Source organism: Choloepus didactylus, chromosome 8 (assembly GCF_015220235.1).
Source record: "Choloepus didactylus isolate mChoDid1 chromosome 8, mChoDid1.pri, whole genome shotgun sequence".
NCBI lineage: Eukaryota > Metazoa > Chordata > Mammalia > Pilosa > Megalonychidae > Choloepus > Choloepus didactylus.
Genome location: NC_051314.1, coordinates 123,224,090 through 123,246,048, shown reverse-complemented (window position 1 = coordinate 123,246,048; position 21,959 = coordinate 123,224,090). Strand labels below are relative to the sequence as shown.

Sequence of the window (21,959 nt, the reverse complement as noted above, 5' to 3'; positions counted from 1 at the left end):
CACACAATGTACTGTTTCAGCTTAATGTCTGTGCTGCTTCTTTCCTGTTAGCTGATAACCCTTTCTTCCTAAATTCACTTATCTATATCTGATTTCTCATTCATGGCCAGTTCAAATGTCATTTCTCCATTTTTTTGAGCTGATTTTTATCCTTATGATGATGTCTTTTGATGAATAGAAGCACATAATTTTAATATAGAAAAATTTACACTTTAGATATTATTATATTAGCCCCCTTTGTCATGCTGAAGACATTGTTGATTTATCATATATTTTTAAATCACTACAAAAATAAAATTTATTAAAATATAATCACTCATCCATTTTTAATCTTGGAGACTAAACCAATTCAGAAGCACAAAGTAATTAGCTAGAGATACAAAAAGAAAGTCAATATGTCAGTTTCCGATCTGGTAGACTTCACTACAATCCTGAAAACAGCGGAGGTGCTGCTCCTTTGAAGAAAGGAGGAAACAGAGGAGCCTTCTAAGAAACATATCTTCCTGCAGCTGGCAATTCAAAAGTCATATATTCTTGTGTTCATTCATTAGCACTGAAGAAACAAACCATCTGACACCAAAAAAACAAAACAAAACAAAACAAAAAAACGGTTGGTCTGAACAAAGAAACAATAAATAAAATGGAGACAGATAGAGTCCAAGGAATTAGAGAACTGGGAGAAGATTCATCCCTCCAGATGCTTCCCAAACATCTTCTGTTGTGAATAGTCTGCCTGAAAAGTTACATTTACCTCAGAAAAAGACATGTGGACCTCGACTGAACAAGATACTTGACTTTGGTTCCCAGTCTAAGAAATTTTCAGAAATCAAATAGAACAGTAGATTTCTGAAGTTTAACGTGAAACACTAAGAAGTGGGCTGCTAATCCCAGATGGTAAATATTCACAAATAATGATTTAGGAGAGCAATGGAGAAGAAAGTTACTCCTATAATGAACATATTGGGTTCAAGCAGTTGGATTATCTTTTACATAACCATTTAAAATGAGCTATGATTTACATTCCATAAAGTTAACTTTTGAAGTGTACAATTCAGTGGTTTTTAGTATATTCACAAGGTTGAACAACAATTACCACTAATTCCAGAATATTTTCATCATGCTCAAAATAAATCCCAAACCCATTAGCACCCTTGCAACCATTAATCTACTTTCTAGCTCCATTCATTTACTGTTACAGACATTTCGTTATATTCTGTTTGAATTCTGAGAATCATACAATATGTGGTCTTTTAGGGCTGACTTCTTTCACTTAGTGTAATGTTTTCAAGGTTCATCCATGCTGTAGCAAATAGCAATACTTTATTATTTTTAAATAAAAGAATAATATTCCACTGTATGTTTAGTCTATACTTGTTAATCCATTCATCAGTTGATGGACATTTTGGTTGTTTCCACTTTTTCTCTCTTATAGATAATGCTGTTATGAACATTTATATGTAAGTTATTTTATGAACATACTTTAACTTCTCTTGGACATATACCTATGACTGGAATTACAAAGTCATATGGTAATTCTATGTTTAATCCTTTGAGGGATTGCTGAACTGTTTTCCACAGCAGCTGTGCCATTTTACATCTCAACCAGTAATTCATGAGCATTCCAGTTTCTCCACATATTTGCTAACACTTGTGATTTTCTGCTTTTTTGATTATAGCTGTCTTGGAGGATGTGACATGGTATTTTATTGGGGTTTTGATTTGCATTTCCATAATGAATAATGATATTCAGTATCTTTTCATGTGCTTAATGGACATTTGTGTATTTTCTTCACATAAATGTCTATTCAAATATTGTCTACTTTTTAATTGGGTTATTTATTTTTTATTGTTAATTTATAAGATTTATAAGAGTTCATATAAATATGATAGGCAAATGTTTTCTCTTATTCTGAGGCATTAATTTCACTTTCAGGATAGTGTCCTTTGACTCTTTGAAATTTAGGATAAAGATGCTAATTTCTGCACACACAAAAAAAGACAGCCAGGATTTTGATAGGGATTGTATTGAATCTGGAGAACAATTGGGGGAGTATTGCAACATTAAAAATATTAAGTTTTCCAAACTATAAATACAGAGTGTCTTCCTTTACTTAAGCCTTCTTTTATTTATTTCAGTGATGCTTTGTATTGTTCAGTGAAAACTTTTTGCACCTTTGTTGCTTTATTTATTCTTAAGTAATTCAACTTCTTAATACTATTGTAAATGGACTTGTTATCTTAATTTCATTTTTGGATGGTTCATTGTAAGTTCATAGAAATGCTATTGATTTTTATATGTTAATATTGTATCCTTCAATCTTGCAGAACTTGTTTATTAGATTTAACCGTGTGCATGTTTGTATATTCCTTAGTATTTTCTATATACAAGATCATGTCATTGACATATAGAGATAGTCTTACTTCTTCCTTTCTGTGGTAGACTGAATTATGAACCTCCCTCAGAAGACATGTTCTTATTTTGAATATATGTTCCATGTGTGTAAACCCATTTGTAAATAGGATCCTGAAGAAGTATTATCAGTTTGACTCCTTTGTGGACTCATTTGTGAATAGGATCCTTGAAGTTCTATTTAGGTATGGTATCAATCAGGGTGCACCTTAATCCGTATTACTGGAGGCCTTATAAAAAGCCAGAAGTCAGAGGAAGACAAAGAATGAGCTCAAGGACTTGCCATGTGACAGGAGGAGGCAGAGATGCAGGTCAAGGAACCCCAACGAAGAATGCAAGAAGCCAGCACCAGAACACGACAGACTTCAGAGAGAAAGCCTGGCCTTGCTGACTCTTTGATTTTGGCCTTCTAGCCTTCAAAAAAGTGAGAGAATAAGTGTTTGTTGTTTACACCAACCTGCTGTGTGCTATTTTTCATAGCAGCCTGGCAAACTAAGACGTTTTCTATCTGGGTGTATTTTTTTTCTTTTGCTTGCCTGATTGTCCCGAGAAGACCCTCCAATATAATGTTAGATAGAAGAGGTGAGAGCAGACCCACTTATCTTGTTACTAATCTTAAGTGAATAACTTCAGTCTTCAACATTAAGTATAATGTTATCTGTGGGTTTTTCCTATATGCCTTTATTAAGGAAGTTCCCTTCTCTTCTTAATTGTTTTAGTGTTTTTATAATGAACGAATGTTGGATTGTGTCAAATGCCTTTTATGTGTTTATTGAGATGATCATGTGTTTTTGTCCTTTATTCTATTACTATGGTTTATTACATTGGCTGATTTTTATATGTTAAACCAACATTAAACTCCTATGATTTATCTTACAATGTGTAATACTCTATATGTTGCTTGATTTGGTTCGGCAGTATCTTGTTGCATTAGGTTGTGTCTATGTATATTCATAAAGGATGTGTGCCTGTAGTTGTGTCATCTTATGATGTTTTTGTACTGTTTTGGTATTAGGGAAATACATCTATCATAGTATGGATTGGGAAGTGTTACCATCTTTTCTAATTTTTGAGAGTTTGTAATGAATTGATTCTAACTCTTTAAGTATTTGCTAGAACTCATCATTGAAGTCATCTGGTCCTGGACTTTTCTTTGAGGGAATTTTTTTTTGATTATTGTTTCCAATTCTTTTTATTTCTGAAACTTTGGTAATGTCCCCTCTTTAATTTCTGGTTTTAATAATTTGAGCCTCTCTTTTTTGTTGTGTTAAGGCTTGCTAAAGATTTGTCCATTTCAATGATCTTTTTGAGAAACCAACTTTTGTTTTTTTTTATTTTTCTGTTGTTTTTCAATTTCTATTTCATTATTTTCCTCTGTAGTCTTCATTATTTCCTCCCTTCTGCTTGCTCTGAGTTTAGCTTGCTCTTCTTTTTTCTACTTTCTAAAGACGGAAGTTTAGGTGATTGAATTGAGGTCTTCTTTTTATTTTGACAGATTCTCACAGCTAAAAATTTCCCTCACTACACCCATAAGTTTTGCTAGGTAGTCAGAGAACATACTTGATATGAATTAAGCAATTTAAATATATTTAGATGAGTTTTGTGACCTAACATCTGGTCTATCATGGAAACTAGACTTGAAAAATATGTGTATTCTGTGCTTATTGGGCAATGTTCTATATAGGTCTTTTAGGTATAGTTGGTTTATAGTATTTTTCTTGTCTTCTGTTTCCTCATTGATCTGTTTAATTGTTCTGTCCATTATTGAAAGAGTACTGAGAATTTGGATGTTAATCTTATAAAAAAATCCCTTGTACGTGATGGATTGCTTCTCTTTTGCTGCAAGCGGGATATTCTTTTTGTCTTTAGCTTTCTACAGTTTTAATATAGTATGTCTAGTTGTGTGTCTCTTTCAGTTTATCCTATCTGGAGTTTGGATGTGCAGATTAATGGTTTTCTTCAAATTTGGGAAGTTTTTGGGCTTTCAAATTTCTTCAAATATTTTTTCAAATATTATTTCTGTCCCTTTCTTTCTCTTCTCTCCTAATACTCCCAGCATGCATATTTTATCTTGGTGGTGTCTCTCAGGTCTCTGGGGACCTGATAATTTTCTTCAGCCTTTTTTTCCTTTCTGTTCTACAAATTGTATAATCTCAATCTTTTTCACATTTGCTGACTCTGTTTTTCTGCCAGCTAAAACCTGCTGCTGAGTTTTGAAAGTTTTTTTGTTTTTGTTTTTGTTTTTTTCCCATTTCAGTTTTTGTAACTTTCCACTACAGAATTTCTATATGGTTCTTTTTTTATGATTTCCATTTCCTTATTGACATTCTCTACATGATAAGATACCATTCTCATATTTTCTTTTAGTTCTTTAGACATGGTTTCTGTTAGTTCCTTGAACAGATTCTTAAAAAGCTAGTTTAAAGTCAAGCAACTGGATTCTTTGGTCAGTTTCTATTGATTGTTTTTCTCCTGTATTTGGACCATACTTTCTTGTTTCTTTGCATGTGTCATATTTTTGGTTGAAGACAAAACATTTTGAATAATACAATATTGCAAATCTGGAAATCAGATTCTTCCTCTTCCCAGGGCTTGTTATCGTTTATTGTTTTTGTTAGTTTTTGTTTATTTAGATACTCTTTGGAACTAATACGATAAAGCTGTATTTTTATTGTGTCTAGTTACTGAAGATTCCTTAAACACTTGGAACCAGTAAGTCTCCCAGACTTTGACAAGAGGCTCTGTGAATGAGTTGAGGCACATGTACAACATCCAGCCAGGCTGTTTACAACTCTGCTCTTGGTTTCACTTCCTGCTTGCAAAGAGTCTCAAGGTCAGCTAGAGGTGAGAGCTTGCGGCTTTCTCAGTTCTTTCCTCAGCATGCAGACAACTCTGGACATGTGCACAGTCATATGCGTGAGTGATCCCCATGAGTATGTCAGAGCTCTTCAATGCCCCTATGGCCATGTCTTTCACCGCTTTGCCTTTTAAGCTTTTTGATTAAATTGCTGTTTGTCTTTGTCTCAAGTGTTATCCACAGCCTCAGGTAGCCATGAATTTAAACAATTCCTTCTAAATGGTTTTGATAAATTACTTCAATTATTGAAAAGGAGCACTGAAATCTGTAATTATAATCATAGGTTTTTTGCTTTTTTCAATTCTATAAGTTTTGTCTTATATTAGTTGGAAGCTTATTCTTATTGGGTGCACACACATTTAGAATTATTATATCCTCTGAATGAACTGACCCTTTTATCATTATGGAATATTTCTCATATTTTTCTGCTTCCCTGGTGGTATTCTTTTATTGGATATTAATATAGCCACTCCAGAGAGCTTATGCTTAGTGATTGTGCAACATATATTTAAAAAAATTTTTTTAATAGAGAAGTTGTGGGTTTATAGACCAATCATTCATAAAATACAGGATTCCAATACACCACCCCACCACCAATACCTTGCTTTGGTGTGGAATATTTGTGACAATTGATGATAGAATTTTTTTAATTGTACTAATTTGTTTTAACAATAGTTACTTTTGTTACAATTGACAAAAAAAAACTATTGAATTAGCACTATTAACTATCACCCATGCTTTGCATTAGGTGTATTATTTTCCATATATCACTGCATTATTAACACCTTGTATTAGTGTCATAATATTTGTTAAAGTTCACAAAGGAATATTCTTATACTATTAAATATAGTCCATCATCTACAATAGAGTTCACTGTGTTATACAGTCATTTGTTTAATCTTTTAATTTTTATTCTAGAAATATATATGACTTAAAGTTTGCCCTTTTAATCACATTCACCTATATAATTCAGTGCTGTTAATTATACTCACAAACCTTTACAATCAACCCAAATAGAAATTCTGTACAAATTAAGCATCAAATCCTGTTCTCTAACTACAGTCTATCCCTTGGTAGTCTATATTCTAGATTCTAACTCTGTAAGTTTGCTTATTATAATTAGCTCCTTTTAGCGAAATCATACAATATTTGTCCTTTTGTGTCTGGCTTATTTTACTCAGCATAATGTCCTTGAGGTGTATCCATGTTTTCATATGCATTAAGACTTCATTCCTTTTTATGCTGAATAACACTCCTTTGTATGTATATAACACATTTTGTTTATCCATTTATTGGTTGATGGAGATTTAGATTTGCTTCCATCTTTTGACAGTTGTAAATAATGCTGCTATGAACATCACGTGCAAATATCTGTTTGATTGCCTGCTGTCAATTCTTCTGGGTGTATACCTCGCAGTGGGATTGCCAGGTAATACGGTAATTCTATACTGAATTTCCTGGGGAACTGCCAACTGTCTTCCACAGTGGCTGCACCATTTTACTTTCCCACTAGCAATGAATGAGTGTTCCTATTTCTCCACATCCTCTCCAACACTTGTAGTTTTCTTCTTCTTTTTTTTAAATAATAGCCATTCTAATGGGTGTGAAATGATATCTCATTGTGGCTTTGATTTGCATTTCCCTAATAGCTAGTGATGTTGAGCATCTTTTCATGTGCTTTTTAGCCACCTGTATATCTTGTTTGGAGAAATATCTATCCGCGTCTTTTGACCATTTTTAAATTAAGTTGTTTGTTTTTTTATTATTGAGCTGTAGGATTTCTTTATGTATTCTTCTTATTAAGCCCTTATTGGATATGTAGTTTCCAAATGTTTTCTCTCATTGAGTAGACTGTCTTTTCACTTTTGTGATGAAGTCTTTTGATGCACAAAAGTCTTTAATTTGGAGGAGGTCCCACTTATCTATTTTAAATTTCATTGCTTGTGCTCTGGGTTTAAAGTCCAAGAAACCATTGTCCAATACAAGATCTTGAAGATGCTTCCTTACATTTTTCTTCTGGGATTATTATAGTTCTGATCCTCATATTTAGGTCTTTGATCCATTTTGAGTTAATTTTTGTGTAAGGTATGAGACAGGAGTCCTCTTTCATTCTTTTGCATGTGCATTTCCAATTCTCCCAGCACCATTTGAAAGGCTATTCTTTCCAAATTGAGTGGACTTGTCAACCTTGTCAAAAATAAATTGGCCATAGATGTGAGGGTCTATTTCTGAACTCTCGATTTGAATCCATTTGTCAATGTATCTATCCAATACAGTAAGTAACATGCTGTATTGACCACTGCAACTTTGCATTATGCTTTAAAATCAGGAAGTGTGATCCTCCAAATTTGTTCCTCTTTTTCAAGATGTTTTTGAGTATGTGGGCATCCTTACCCTTCCAAATAAATTTGATAATTGGCTTTTCTGTTTCTGCAAAGAAGGCTATTGGAATTTTGATTTGGATTGTGTTGAATATGTAAATAATTTTCAGTATAATTGACATCTTAATGATATTTGGTCTTCCAAGCCATGAACACAGAATGTCTTTCCATTTATTTAGGACTTCCTTGATTTCTTTTAGCAATGCTTTGTAGTTTTCTGTGTACAAGTCTTTATATTCTTTAAATTCACACCTAGATATTTGATTCTTTTAATTGTAACTGTAGATGAAATTTTTCTCTTAATTTTCTTCTCACATTGCTCATTACTAGTGTATAGAAACACTGCTAATTTTTGTACATTGATCTTATGTTAATTAGCTCTAGTAACTTTGTTGATTTTTCAGGAATGTATATGGATCATGTCATCGGCAAATAGTGAAAGCCTTGCTTCTTCCCTTCCAATTTGGATGCGTTTTAATTCTTTTTCTTGCCTAACTGCTCTGGATAGAACTTCCAGAACTATGTTGAATAACAATGGTAACAGTGGGCACCCTTGAATGTTCCAGATCTTAGAGGGAAAGATTTCAGTCTTTCACCATTAAATACAATGTTAGCTGTGGGATTTTCATATATGTCTTTTATCATGTTGAGGAAGTTTCCATATATTCCTATTTTTATAAGTTTTTTTATCAAGAAAAGATGCTGAATTTTTTCAAGTGCCTTTTCTGCATCAACTGAGATGATCATGCAGATTTCCCCTTTATTTTGTTAATGTGGTGTATTACATTAATTAATTTTCTTGTGTTGAAACACCATTGCATACTTTGGATAAAACCCATGTGATCGTGGTGCTTAGTTCTTTTGATGTGCTTTTGGGATTAGATTTGCAACTGTTTTGTTGAGGTTTTTTGCATCTGTTCCAGTTTGCTAATGCTGCTGTTGTTATGCAAAATACCAGAAATAGATTGGCTTTTATAAAGGGGGTTAATTTGGTTACATTATAGTACTAAGGCCATAAAAGTTTCCAAACAAAGGCATCAACAGTAGAGTACCTTCACTGAAGACCACCAATGGCATTTGGAAAACCTCTGTCAGCTTGGAAGGCATGTGGCTGGCATCTGCTTGCTCCCTGATTGCATTTCAAAATGGCGTTCTCCTAAATGTCACTGTCAGCTTTCAGCCGCTGTCTTCAAAATGTTTCTCTAAGCTGCAGCAGCGAGCTCCTTCTGTCTGAGCTCTTATATAGGACTCCAGTGATTACACTCAAGACCCATGCTGAATGAGTGGGACCACATCTCCATGGAAATAATCTAATAAAAGGTATTACCCACAGTTGGGTGGATCACATCTCCATGGAAACAACTTAATCCAGAGTCCCACCTAATTAACACTAATATGTCTGCTCCCACAAGACTGCATTAAATAACATGGCATTTGGGGGGTCATAATACATGCAAACTGGCACAGCATCTATATTCATAAGAGAAATTGGTCTGTAATTTTCTTTCCTTGTAGTATCTTTATCTGGCTTTGGTATTTGGGTGATGTTGCATCATAGAATGAGTTAGGTAGTGTTCCCTCCTGTTGAATTTTTTGGAATAGTTTGAGCAGGATTTGTATTAATTCTTCTTGCAATGGTTGGTAGAATTCATCTATGAAGCCCTCTGGTCCTGAACTTTACTTTGTTGGGAGGTTTTGGATGACTGATTAAATCTTTTTCTTGAATTCATCTTTTGAAGTCTTCTATTTCATGTAGACTCTTGTAGAGTCAGTGTAGGTTGTCAATGTGTTTCTAGGAATTTGTCCATTTCATCAAAGTTATCTAACTTGTTAGCATATAGTATTCATAGTATCCTCTTATAATCCTTTTTATTTCTTTGGGGTACTAATGTGCCCCCTCTCATTTTTTATTTTATTTATTTGGTTCTTCTCTGTTTTTTCTTCATCAATCTAGCTAAGGGTTTGTCAATTTTATTGGTCTTTCTAAAGGACCAACTTTGGGTTTTGTTAATTCTCTTTATTGTTTTTTATTATTCTTGATTATATGTGTATCTGCTCTAATCTCTGTTATTTCTTTCCTTCTGCTTGCTTTGGTGTTAATTTGCAGTTCTTTTTCTATTTCCATGAGGTATGCAGTTAGGTCTTTCATTTTAGCTCTTTCTTCTTTTTAAATGTAATTGTTTAAGGGCTATAAAATTCCCTACGAGTACTGCCTTTGCTGCACCCCATAAATTTTACTATGTTATTTTGTCATTTTTATTTGTCTCAAGATAATTACTGATTTCCCTTGCAATTTCTTCTTTGACCCACTGATAATTTAAGAATGTGCTATTTAGCAGCCATTTATTTGTGAATTTTCCAGTCCTCTGCCTGTTGTTGATTTCCAGCTTCATTCCATTGTGGTCAGAAAAGAGACTTTGTATGATTTCGATCTTTCTAAATTTATTGAGACTTGTTTTGTTTCCTAACCTGTGGTCTATCCTGGAGAATGATCCATGAGCACTTGAGAAGAATGTATATCCTGCTGTTTTGGGGTACAGTGTTCTGTATATGTCTGTTAGGGCTAGTTCATTTATCATATTATTCAAATTCTCTGTTTCCTTATTTATCTTCTGTCTAGATATTCTATCTATTGATGAGAGTGGTGTATTGAAGTCTCCAAAAATTATTGTAGAGGTGTCTATTTCTCCCTTCAGTTTTACCATTGTTTCCCTCATGTATTTTTGGGTACCATGGTTAGGGGCATAAATGTTCATGATTGCTATTTCTTCTTGGTGGAGTGTCCCTTTTATTAACATATAATGTCCTTCTTTTTCTCTTATAGCATGTTTTTACCTAAAGTCTATTTTGTCCAATATTTGTATAGCAAACACATCTCTGTTTTTGTTGCTATTTGCATGGACTACCTTTTTCTGTCCTTTAACTTTAAATCTTTTTGTCTTTGGTGAGTCTAAGGTGAGTCTCTTGTAAGCAACATATAGTTGGATCATGATTTTTTTTATCCATTCTGCGAACCTGTGTCTTTTAATTGGGTACTTTAATTCATTACCATTCAGTGTTATTATCATAAAGGCAGTACTTATTTCAGCCATTTTATCCTTTGCTTTTTATATGTCATATCTTTTTTTTTTTTTGCCTCTCTTTTTCTTTTTTGCAAACTCCATTTGTGTATAATTGATCTTTTGTGATGTATCTGACTGATCCTGTCCTTATTTGTGTTTCTGTATGTTTTTAAAATACTTTGTAGTTACCCTTGGGTTTATATTTCACAACCTACATCTATAATCTATCAATTTGGAAAGATACTGTTCTGGTTTGCTAATGCTGCCATTATGCTAAATACCAGAAATGGATTGGCTTTTATAAAGGGGATTTATTTGGTTACAGAGTTAGTCTTAAGGCCATAAAGTGTCCAAGGTAAGGCATCAACAATAGGGTACCTTCACTGGAAAAAGGCCATTGTCATCCAGAAAACCTCTGTAAGCTTGAAAGGCATGTGGCTGGCTTCTGCTTCTGCTGATCCTGGATTCTGTTCCAGCTTCTCTCTCAGCTCCTGTGCATTCTTCAATATGTTGCTCTTGGGGCATTTTGTCCTCTCTTAGCTTCTCTGAAGCAAAAGTCTGCTTTCAATGGCCATCTTGAAAATGTTTCTCTAAGTTGCAGCTTGCAGTGAGTGCCTTCTGTCTGAGCTTTTTTAGGGCTCCAGTAAACTAATCAAGGCCCATGCAGATTGGGTGGGGCCATGCCCCCATAGAAATTATCCAATCAGAGTTATCACCTAGAGTTGGGTGGGTCATAACTCCATGGAAACAACCTAATCCAAAGGTTCCAACCAAATCAACATGAATACATCTGCCTCCACAAAATTGCATCAAAGATAATGGCATTTTGGGGGCCATAATACAACCAAACTAGTGCAGATGCCAACTTAGGAGTAAATAACATACATGTTCTCTTCTCCCATATCCCTCATTTCCCTGCTTTATGTCACTTTTGTCTCACTTTATCACTTTATATTTTGCATGTCTATTATCAGGAAATATGCTTTTTTCTTTTTCAATTTTATTCTGATTCTTGTGAATTAAAGAGTAGAGTTGTATATGAGGATACAGTACAATTAGGCTTTATATTTACCCTTTTAGTTACCCTTACTGATGATATTCCTTTCTTCATACTACTTTAAGCCACTGTCTTCTGTCTTTTCCTTTCTGCCTGCAGAACTGCCTTTAATAATTTTTGTAGGGTAGGTATCTTGTTGAGGAATTCTCTCAGTGTCTCTTTGTCTGTGAATGCTTTAAACTGTCCCTCATTTTGAACAACAGTTTTGCTGGATAAAGAATTTGGGGTTGGCAGTTTTTCTCCTTCAGTACCTTAAATATATCATGCCACTTCATTCTTGCCTCTATGGTTTCTGATAAGAAATCAGCATTTAGTCTTACTGAGGATTCCTTGTATGTGACAAATCACTTTTCTCTTGCTGCTTCCCTACTTCTCTATCATTGGCATTTGACATTATGATTAATATGTGTCTTGGAGGAGGTCTATTAGGATTTATTCTGTTTGTAGTACACTGAACTTTTTGGACAGGTATATTTATGTCTTTCATAAGATTTGGGAAATTTTCAGCATCATTTCCTCACATGTCCCTTCTGCCCCTTTTCTCATCTCTTCTCCTTCTGGGACACCCATGATGCATATATTTGTGCACTTTGTGCAGTCACTGATATCGCTGAGACACTGCTCAATTTTTTCTATTTTCTCTATTTTTCTGATTGTACAATTTCAATTCTCCTGTCTTCTAGCTCACTGAATCTTTCTTCTGCCTGTTCAAATCTTCTGTTATATGCCTCAAGTGTATTTTAAATCTGTACTACTGTGTGTTTATCCCCCAAATTTCTGTTATGTTATTTTCTATACTTTCAAATTCTTCTTTATGCTCAAACATTGTCTTCTTAATGTCCTTTATTCCTTTATGCATGTTTTACTTCACCTCCTTGAATTGATTTAGGAGATTTGTTTGAACTTCTTTGATTAGTTCAATTTCTGAGTCTCCTCTGAAGTTTTAATTTGTTCCCTTAACTGAGCTATATCTTCCTATTTCATAGTATGACTTATGAGTTTTTTATGTTTCCATTTTTTATTCATTTTATTGAGATGTAAGCATACATTCAATTGTTTACAGTACCATTATATAGTTGTGCATTCATCACCAAAATTAATTTTTGACATTTTCATTACCACACACACAAAAATAATAAGAATAAAAATTAAAGCAAAAAAGAACAATTAAAGTAATAAAGAACACTGGGTGCCCTTTTTTTTTCTTCCCCCATTTTTTCTACTCACCTGTCCATACACTAGACAAAGGGGAGTGTGGTCCATAAGCTTTCCCAATCACATTGTCACCCTTTATAAGCTACATATTTATACAATCATCTTCAAGATTCATGGTTTCTGGGTTGTAGTTTGATAGTTTCAGGTATTTACTGCTAGCTACTCCAATTCACTAGAACATAAAAAGGGTTCTCTATATTGTGTGTAAGAGTGCCCACCAGAGTAACCCCTTGGCTCCTTTTGGAATCTCTCTGCCACTGAAGCTTATTTCATTTCCTTTCACATCCCCCTTTTGGTCAAGAAGATGTTCTCCATCCCACGATGCCGGGTCTAGATTCCTCCCCAGGAGTCATATTCCATGTTACCAGGGAGATTCACTCCCCTGGGTGTCAGATTCCACGTAGGGGTGAGGGCAATGATTTCACCTGCCAAGTTGGCTTAGCTAGAGAGAGAGGGCCACATCTGAGCAACAAAGAGGTATTCGGGAGGAGGCTCTTAGGAACAATTATAGGGAGGCCTAGCATCTCCTTTGCAGCAACAGTCTTCCCAAAGCAAGTCCCGTGGCAGAGGGCTCAGCCCATCAAACCACCAGTCCCCCATGCCCATGAGCATATCAGTAACCATCAAGGTGGGGAAGCCCAACACCCCTGCACTCTCCACCAGCTCCTCAAGGGGGCCCTGCATATTTTTTATTGTTTTTTTTAATTAACTTTTTAAAATCAACTATATAAAAAAATAAAATAAAATACAATTAAAAAAAAACATTTCAAATAAACCATAACAAGGGAGTAAGAAAAAGACAACCAACCTAAGATAACTACTTTACTTCCAACATGTTCCTACTCTACCCCAAGAAAATAATCTAATATGGCAACATTTCTGTGAACTTGTTCCTACCATACCCATCAGAAATTAACAGACCATAGTCATTCCTTGGCATTCCCAGAATGTTAAATTTACCTACAGTAACTTATCTGTTCTTATTGGGTTATCATTCCCCCTTCCTTAATTGCTTTCTATCACTAGTTCTCCTACATTCTACCTTATAAACCATTTGTTTTACATTTTTCAATGTTCACATTAGTGGTAGCATATAATAATTCTGGTTTTGTGCCTGGCTTATTTCACTCAGCATTATGTCTTCAAGATTCAACCATGTTGTCATATGTTTCATGACATCGTTCCTTCTTACAGCCATGTAATAATCCATCATGTGTATATACCACATTTTATTTATCCACTCATCTGTTGAAGGGTTGTTTCCATCTCTTGGCAATTGTGAATAATGCTGCTATGAACATTGGCATGCAGATACCTGTTCGTGTCACTGCTTTCAGATCTTCCGGGTGTATACCGAGAAGTGCAATCGCTGGATTGAAGGGTAACTCTATATCTAGTTTTCTAAGGAACTGCCAGGCTGACTTCCAGAGTGGCTGAGCCATTATACAGTCCCACCAACAATGAATAAGAGTTCCAATTTCTCCACATTCTCTCCAGCATTTGTAGCTTCCTGTTTGTTTAATGGCAGCCATTCTAATTGGTGTGAGATGCTATCTCATTGTGGTCTTAATTTGCATCTTCCTAATAGCTAGTGAAGCTGAACATTTTTCCATGTGTTTCTTGGCCATTTGTATTTCCTCTTCAGATAACTTTTTCATATCTTTTGCCCATTTTATAATTGGGCTGTCTGTAATTTTGTCATTGAGTTGTAGGATTTCTTTATATATGCAAGATATCTGTCTTTTGTCAGATACATGGTTTCCAAAAATTTTTTCCCATTGAGTTGGCTGCCTCTTCACCTTTTTGACAAATTCGTTTGAGGTACAGAAACTTTTAAGCTTGAGAATTTCCCATTTATCTATTTTTTCTTTTGTTGCTTGTACTTTGGGTATAAGGTCTAGGAAGTGGCTGCCTAATACAAGATCTTGAAGATGTTTCCTTACATTATCTTCTAGGAGTTTTATGGTGCTGTCTTTTATATTGAGATCTTTGATCCACTTGGAGTTAATTTTTGTGTAGGGTGTGTGGTAGGCATCCTCTTTCATTCTTTTGGATAGGGATATCCAACTCTCCCAGCCCCATTTGCTGAAAAGACAATTATGTCCCTGTTCAGTGGCTTTGGGGGCTTTTTCAAATATCAGTCAGCTGTAGATCTGGGGGTCTATCTCCAAATTCTCAATTCAATTCCATTGACCAATATGTCTATCTTTGTGCCAGTACCATGCTGTTTTGGCAACTGTGGCTTTATAATAAGCTTCAAAGTCAGGGAGTGTAAGTCCTCCCACTTTGTTTTTGTTTTTTAGAGTGTCTTTAGCAATTTGAGGCATCTTCCCTTTCCAAATAAATTTGATAACTAGCTTTTCCAAGTCTGCAAAGTAGGTTGTTGGAATTTTGATTGGGATTGCATTGAATCTGTAGATGAGTTTGGGTAGAATTGACATCTTAATGACATTTAGCCTTCCTATCCATGAACAGGGACTATTTTTCCATCTCTTAAAGTCCCCTTCTATTTCTTTTAGTAGAGTTATGTAGTTTTCTTTGTATAGGTCTTCTACATCTTTGGTTAAGTTTATTCCTAGGTACTTGATTTTTTTTGGTTGCTATTGAAAATGGTATCTTTTTCTTGAGTTTCTCTTCAATTTGTTCATTTATAGCATGTAGAAACATTACTGACATGCATTAATCTTGTATCACACTACTTTGCTAAATTTGTTTATTAGCTCTAGTAGCTGTATCGTCGATTTCTCAGGGTTTTCCAGATATAAGATCATATCATCTGCAAACAATGACAGGTTTACTTCTTCCTTTCCAATTTGGATGTCTTTTATTTCTTTGTTTTGCCAGATTGCTCTGGCTAGCACTTCCAGCACAATGTTGAATAACAATGGTGATAGCAGGCATCTTTGTCTTGTTCTTGATCTTAGAGGGAAGGCTTTCAGTCTCTCACCATTGAGTACTATGCTGGCTGTGGGTTTTTCATATATGCTCTTTATCATACTGAGGAAGTTTCCCTCAATTCCTACCTTTGAAGTGTTTTTATCAAAAAGGGATTTTGGATTTTGTTGAATGCTTTTCCAGCATCTATTGAGATAATCATTTGATTTTTCTCTTTTTATTTGCTAATTTGTTGTAATACATTGATTGATTTTATGTTGAACCATCCTTGCATGCCTGGAATGGACCCAACTTGGTCATGGTGTAGGAATTTTTCAATGTGTCTTTGGATTTGATTTGCAAGTATTTTTTTGAGAGTTTTTGAATCTATATTCACTGGGGAGATAGGCCTATCATTTTCCTTTTTTGTAGCATCTTTGCCTGGTTTTGGTACTAGACTGATGTTAGCTTCATAAAATGAGTTAGGTGGTGTTCCATCTTCTTTGATGTTTTGAAAGAGTTTAAGTAAGATTGGTGTCAGTTCTTTTTGGGAAGTTTGTTAGAATTCCCCTGTGAAGCCATCTGGCCCTGGGCATTTATTTGTGGGAAGCTTTTGATGACTGATTGGATCTCTTTGCTTGTGATTGTTTGGTTGAGGTCTTCTGTTTCTTCTCTGGTCAGTCTAGATTGTTCATAAGTTTCCAGGAAATTGCCCATTTCCTCCCCATTATCAAGTTTGTTGGCACAGAGGTTTTCATAGCAACCTCTTATAATTTTTTTAATTTCTTCAGGATCTGCAGTAATGTCACCTTTCTCATTCATTATTTTGTTTATATGGGTCTTCTCTCCTTTTGATTTTCTCCGTCTAGCTAGGAGCTTGTCAATCTTGTTGATCTTCTCAAAGAACCAACTTTTGGTGTTATTTATTCTTTCCATTGTTTTTGTTTCCTCTGTGTCATTTATTTCTGCTTTAATCCTTGTTATTTCTTTTCTTCTACTTGATTTAGGATTGGTTTGCTGTTCATTTTCTAGCTTCTTCAGTTGATCCATTAGTTCTTTGAGTTTGGCTCTTTCTTCCTTATTAATGTATGAATTTAGTGCTATAAATTTCCCCTCAATACTGCTTTTGTTGCATCCCATAGGTTTTGGTATGTTGTGTTCTCATTTTCATTCATCTCTATATATTTAGCAATTTCTCTTGCTATTTCTTCTTTAACTCACTGATTGTTTAGGAGCAAGTTGTTTAACCTCCCAGTATTTCTGAATTTTCTAAGTCTCTGATGGTTATTGACTTCTAATTGTATTCCATTGTGGTCAGAGAATGTGTTTTGAATAATTTCAATTTTTTTAAAAATTTGTTGAGGCTTGTTTCATGTCCCAGCGTATGATATATTCTGGAGAAAGTTCCATGAGCACTAGAGAAGAATGTGTATCCTGGTGATTTGGGATGTAATGTTCTACATATGTTTGTTAAATCCAATTCATTTATCAGATTGTTTAGGTTTTCAGTTTCCTTATTGGTCTTCTGTCTGGTTGATCTATCTATAGGATAGTGTGATGTATTGAAGTCTCCCACAATTATTGTGGAAACATCAACTGCTTCCTTTAGTTTTGCCATTTTTTGTCTCATGTATTTTGTGGCACCATGATTGGGTGCATAACCATTTATGATTGCTATTTCTTCTTGTTGAATTACCCCTTTTATTAGTATGTATTGGCCTTCTTTGTCTCTCATAACATCCTTACATTTAAAGTCTATTTCATCTGATATTAATATTGCTGCTCCTGCTTTCTTTTGGCTGTAGCTTGCATGAAATATTTTTTTCCATCCTTTCACTTTCAATTTCTTTGTGTGTCTGTGTCTAAGATGAGTCTCTTGTATGCAACATGCTGATGATTCATTTTTTTTTTTTGACCCATTCTGCCAATCTATATCTTTTGATTGGGGTGCTTAATCCATTTACATTCAATGTTATTAGTGTGAAGGCATTTCTTGAATCAGCCATATTTTCCTTTGGTTTATGTTTGTCAGATATATTTTTCCTTCTCTCTCTTAATGTCCTTTAGTATACCCATACTGAATCTCTTTAGAACTGAACCTTTCTCCATATTTCTCTCTCCTTTCTTTGTTTCTCTGTCAGTAGGGCTCCCTTTAGTATCCAAAGTAGGGCAGGTTTCTTGTTAGCAAATTCTCTCAGCATTTGTTTGTGAAAAATTTAAGCTCTCCCTCAAATTTGAAGGAGAGCTTTGCTGGATAAAGAATTCTTGGTTGGCAATTTTTCTCTCTCAGAATTTTAAATATGTCATGCCACTGCCTTCTTGCGTCCATGGTGGCTGCTGAGTAGTCACTACTTAGTCTTATGCTGTTTCCTTTGTATGTGGTGAATTGCTTTCCTCTTCCTGCTTTCAGAACTTGCTCCTTCTCTTTTATATTTGACAGTGTGATCAGAATATGTCTTGGAGTGGGTTTATTTGTATTTATTCTATTTGGAGTTCGCTGGGCATTTATGATTTGTGTATTTATGTTATTTAGAAGATTTGGGAAGTTTTCTCCAACAATTTATTTGAATACTCTTTCTAGACCTTTACCCTTCTCTTCCCTTCTGAAACACCAATGAGTCTCATATTTGGATGCTTTATATTATCTATCATATCCCTGAGATTCATTTTGATTTTTTTTAATTTTTTTTCCCCTTTCTTTCTTTTGTTCTTTCATTTTCCATTCTGTCATCCTCCAGGTCACTGATTTGCTATTCAGCTTCCTCTAGTCTTGTACTATGAGTATCAAAAATCTTTTTAATTTGGTTGACAGTTTCTTTTATTTCCATAAGATGGTCTATTTTTTATTTTCTCTTGCAATTTCTTCTTTATGCTCTTCTAGGGTCTTCTTCATGTCCTTTATATCCTATGCCATGCTCTCATTGTTCATCTTTAATTCTTTGATTAATTGCTCCAAGTACTGTGTCTTTGCTGATCTTTTGATTTGGCTGTTTGGGCTTGGGTTATCTATAGCATCTGGTTTTTTCATATGCTTTAAAATTTTCTGTTGTTTTTGGCCTCCTGGCATTTGCCTAACTTGATAGGGTTCTTTTAGGATATGTAGACTGATTCAAACCCTTATCTCTAATTAGTCAGCTCTACAGCTTCATGGAGTACACGTTCTCTAACTAACCAGCAGGTGGCATCTGCAAGGCACCTATTCCCCTCAAGCCAGTTCTCCCCAACTTTGTCTTTGTGGTGAGTGAAGGTGTGAGTCTTGTGGGGTCCAATTGGTGCACCAACCTTGCATTTGTAGTTGGTGTTGCCAGCCCTGCATTTGGGGCATGTGTCTGAGCAGTTAGGGTGGGGGGCAGCTTTAATAATCAAATCTCCCAGGTGTTCTTGGAGATTTAAAGCTGTTGCAATAGTCTAATCCTTCAGTTCAGTCTTGCCACAGTTTGTCTCTCCTGCTGACCCACAAGTTCTTGGTATTGATGTATGGTCCCTGGGACTTGCAAGTGGGTCGCCCTGCCAAGATGTGCACGCCCAGGTCCTCTCCTAAGGGATAACTCTGCTATGTCACAGGTGAACACCATCCCCCAAGGGAGGTTCTGGGCTGCAGGGCTATGTAGGGGCATTCCCAGTCTGCTGAAAGGATGGCTGAATGGGGCAGGTTAATTTCCCCCTTTCACACAGCTCCACCTTCCCAGCTCTGGGACAATTAGCTGAGGGTACAGGGAAGGCTATTGTCCACACCCAATATTGTTGTGTGTGCATGTGTTGTTGGAAACACTTCCCATCACACTGGGTTGTTTGGGCAGCTCTGGGCTGTGGTGCTGGCACCAGGCAAGAGTGTTCCCAGCCCACTGGGAAGATGGCTGTAAGGGGATGCCACCATTTTCTTGGGAAGTTGTGGTGTTTAGCAAATTTTCTCAGCCACTGGACTTATTGCTTTGTGTCTCAGAGCTGTCTTACCTCTGCTCTTGTCTGGGCCCAAATTGTAAGTCCTTGAGGCTTTCTGTAATGGGCTTCTTAGAGTAATTGTTTTAGAAAAAGAGAAAAAGATAAAAAGAAAAAAAAAAAAAGGAAAGGCCCTCCTTGCAGATCTAATGGGCTATTGAAATGCTAAGAGACAAAGAGATTAGGGCCATTAAGAAACAATCAAGAAAGCAGAGAAACCAGCTCTTCAGGCAAGGAAACTCACCTTCTGTATTTGCATATGAGCCTGACTCTGTTTGAACCCAGCCCTTCTCCATTCTATGTTCATCAGAACTCCAAAAAGTCTCTGTTTTTATTTTTGTTTTTTTTTTGTTTGTTTGTTTTGCTGTTTTTGCTAGCCCTATCTCCTCTCCACCAGGCTGACTGCTCCCAGATTCTCCGGTGTCTGGTCTCTGTCTATTTATGTTTGGAGTTTGGATCAGCAGACTGAGGTTTCAATATGAGCCACAACTGCAGCTCTCCCTCCTCATTCCCAGCATTGATGGCCCCTCCTCCCACGGGACTGAGCCTGGCAGGAAGGGGCATGGGTCCCCTGGCCATGAGAACTTACAGATTTTGCTGATCTCAGCTGTTCCATGCATTCATGAGTGTTGTATGAAGTATGCCCAAAGTCAGATTGTTCTTGGTGTCCAGTCCACGTGGTTCCTGGCTTTCTACCTACTGCTCTGGAGGAGTAACTAAAACCTATGCCTCACCACTACGCCATCTTGCCCCACCCCTCCGCTTATGAATTTTTATTGATGTCTAGGCATTTTATTCTCGTGACAGGTTAACTCTGAAGATCCATTTCTCCCTCTTCTTTTGGGTTTTATTGTCACTTGGCTTTGTGTTAAGGCTTTTCTTTGACACTTGGTCTAACCTATTCTAGACCTTTATAATTGCTTCTGTTTAACTGTTCAAATTTTCTCAGCTCTTCACTGATCCTTGTCCTGGATATATGGTGCAATTTTTAAGGTTGCACTTTTTGTGCAATTGTTCTACCTCCAGGAGACAGCTTCCTTTTCTCTGTTCCTTCTCTGGGAATCTTGATCTGTTGATCAGACTTTTTTCCCCAGCTCCTATGATTTGTTTAAATTCTGTCCCTTATTCAGTGCCCAGTTTTCCTTACACTTTTCAGTTCTGGGACCCATCCCATCTTACAGCAGATCACTTTAAAACCTCCTTTTTTTCCTTTCCCTGTGAGTCTTTCCTGTCTCCAGTTTCTTCCCTATTAGGTTATCCTATCCCAAGGAGTGAGGTGGAGTCAATCCAGAAAGGTGAGTTACTTCAGAAAAGTATATTTTGCCTTTAGGTTGTCCAGCTGACCAAAACTGGATTTGTCACAACAGTTCTTACCAGCCTTTCTGTGAGGTCTATCACCACCCCCACCCAGGGCCATTTTGTATGCAGCAATCTTCAGCAACTTGTACTCTGCTCTGGGTGTCTGTGGACTTAGGTCCCTGTGTCTGGATATGCATGAAGTTCTAACCGTCTTCTGTGATCAGTCAACAGTCTCAGTCCTCAGTGGGCAGGGCCAGGGCCATGTTGACTCAGTTTGGCTCCCAATCCAGGTGGGAACGTGTGAGGGGGAGAGTAAACAAAACTGTCCAGTGGTCTAGGATGGACTTTTCCTACCTGAGATTGTTCTGTTTCTTTGATTCAGTATTTGTGGAGTCATTCTCCATCTCTTCTGTACTCCAGAGTACAAAGCAAGTGGAATAGTTCCTTTTATTCATGAAATATCTGGAGAGATCTTTTCAGGGGATGTTTAGGTCTCCATGTTGATGACATTACCTCACAGTCTTTATTCTTTTGTGTAGATCTGTATTTCCATGTGATATGTTTTTCCTTTTGCTTTAAGAAATCATTATTTCTTAAGTTCCTCATTCTTCTGGTGACAAATTTTTTGTTTGACTGAATATGTGAAAATTTTATTGTATCCTTATTTTTGGTATGGAATTTTGATTTGACAGGATTTTTTTTCCAGGTCTTTTTATGAAGTTGTTTCATTGTATTCTGAATCCCATAGTCTCTGAAGGGAATTTTTTTTTTAACTCATCTCCATTCCTATGTAACCAGTATGCTTATCCTGCTCACACTTTGTTAAATTTCTCAGATCTCTGGGTATATGTTTTCATTAAATTTG

The 21,959-nt window shown here is 35.9% G+C and overlaps 1 pseudogene; it reads right to left on the bottom strand.

Annotated features, from left to right (window-relative positions):
- The window catches only part of LOC119542909, a 28,679-nt pseudogene extending 7,181 nt beyond the window's left edge, over positions 1-21,498 (bottom strand).
- Positions 21,499-21,959: the final 461 nt, after the last annotated feature.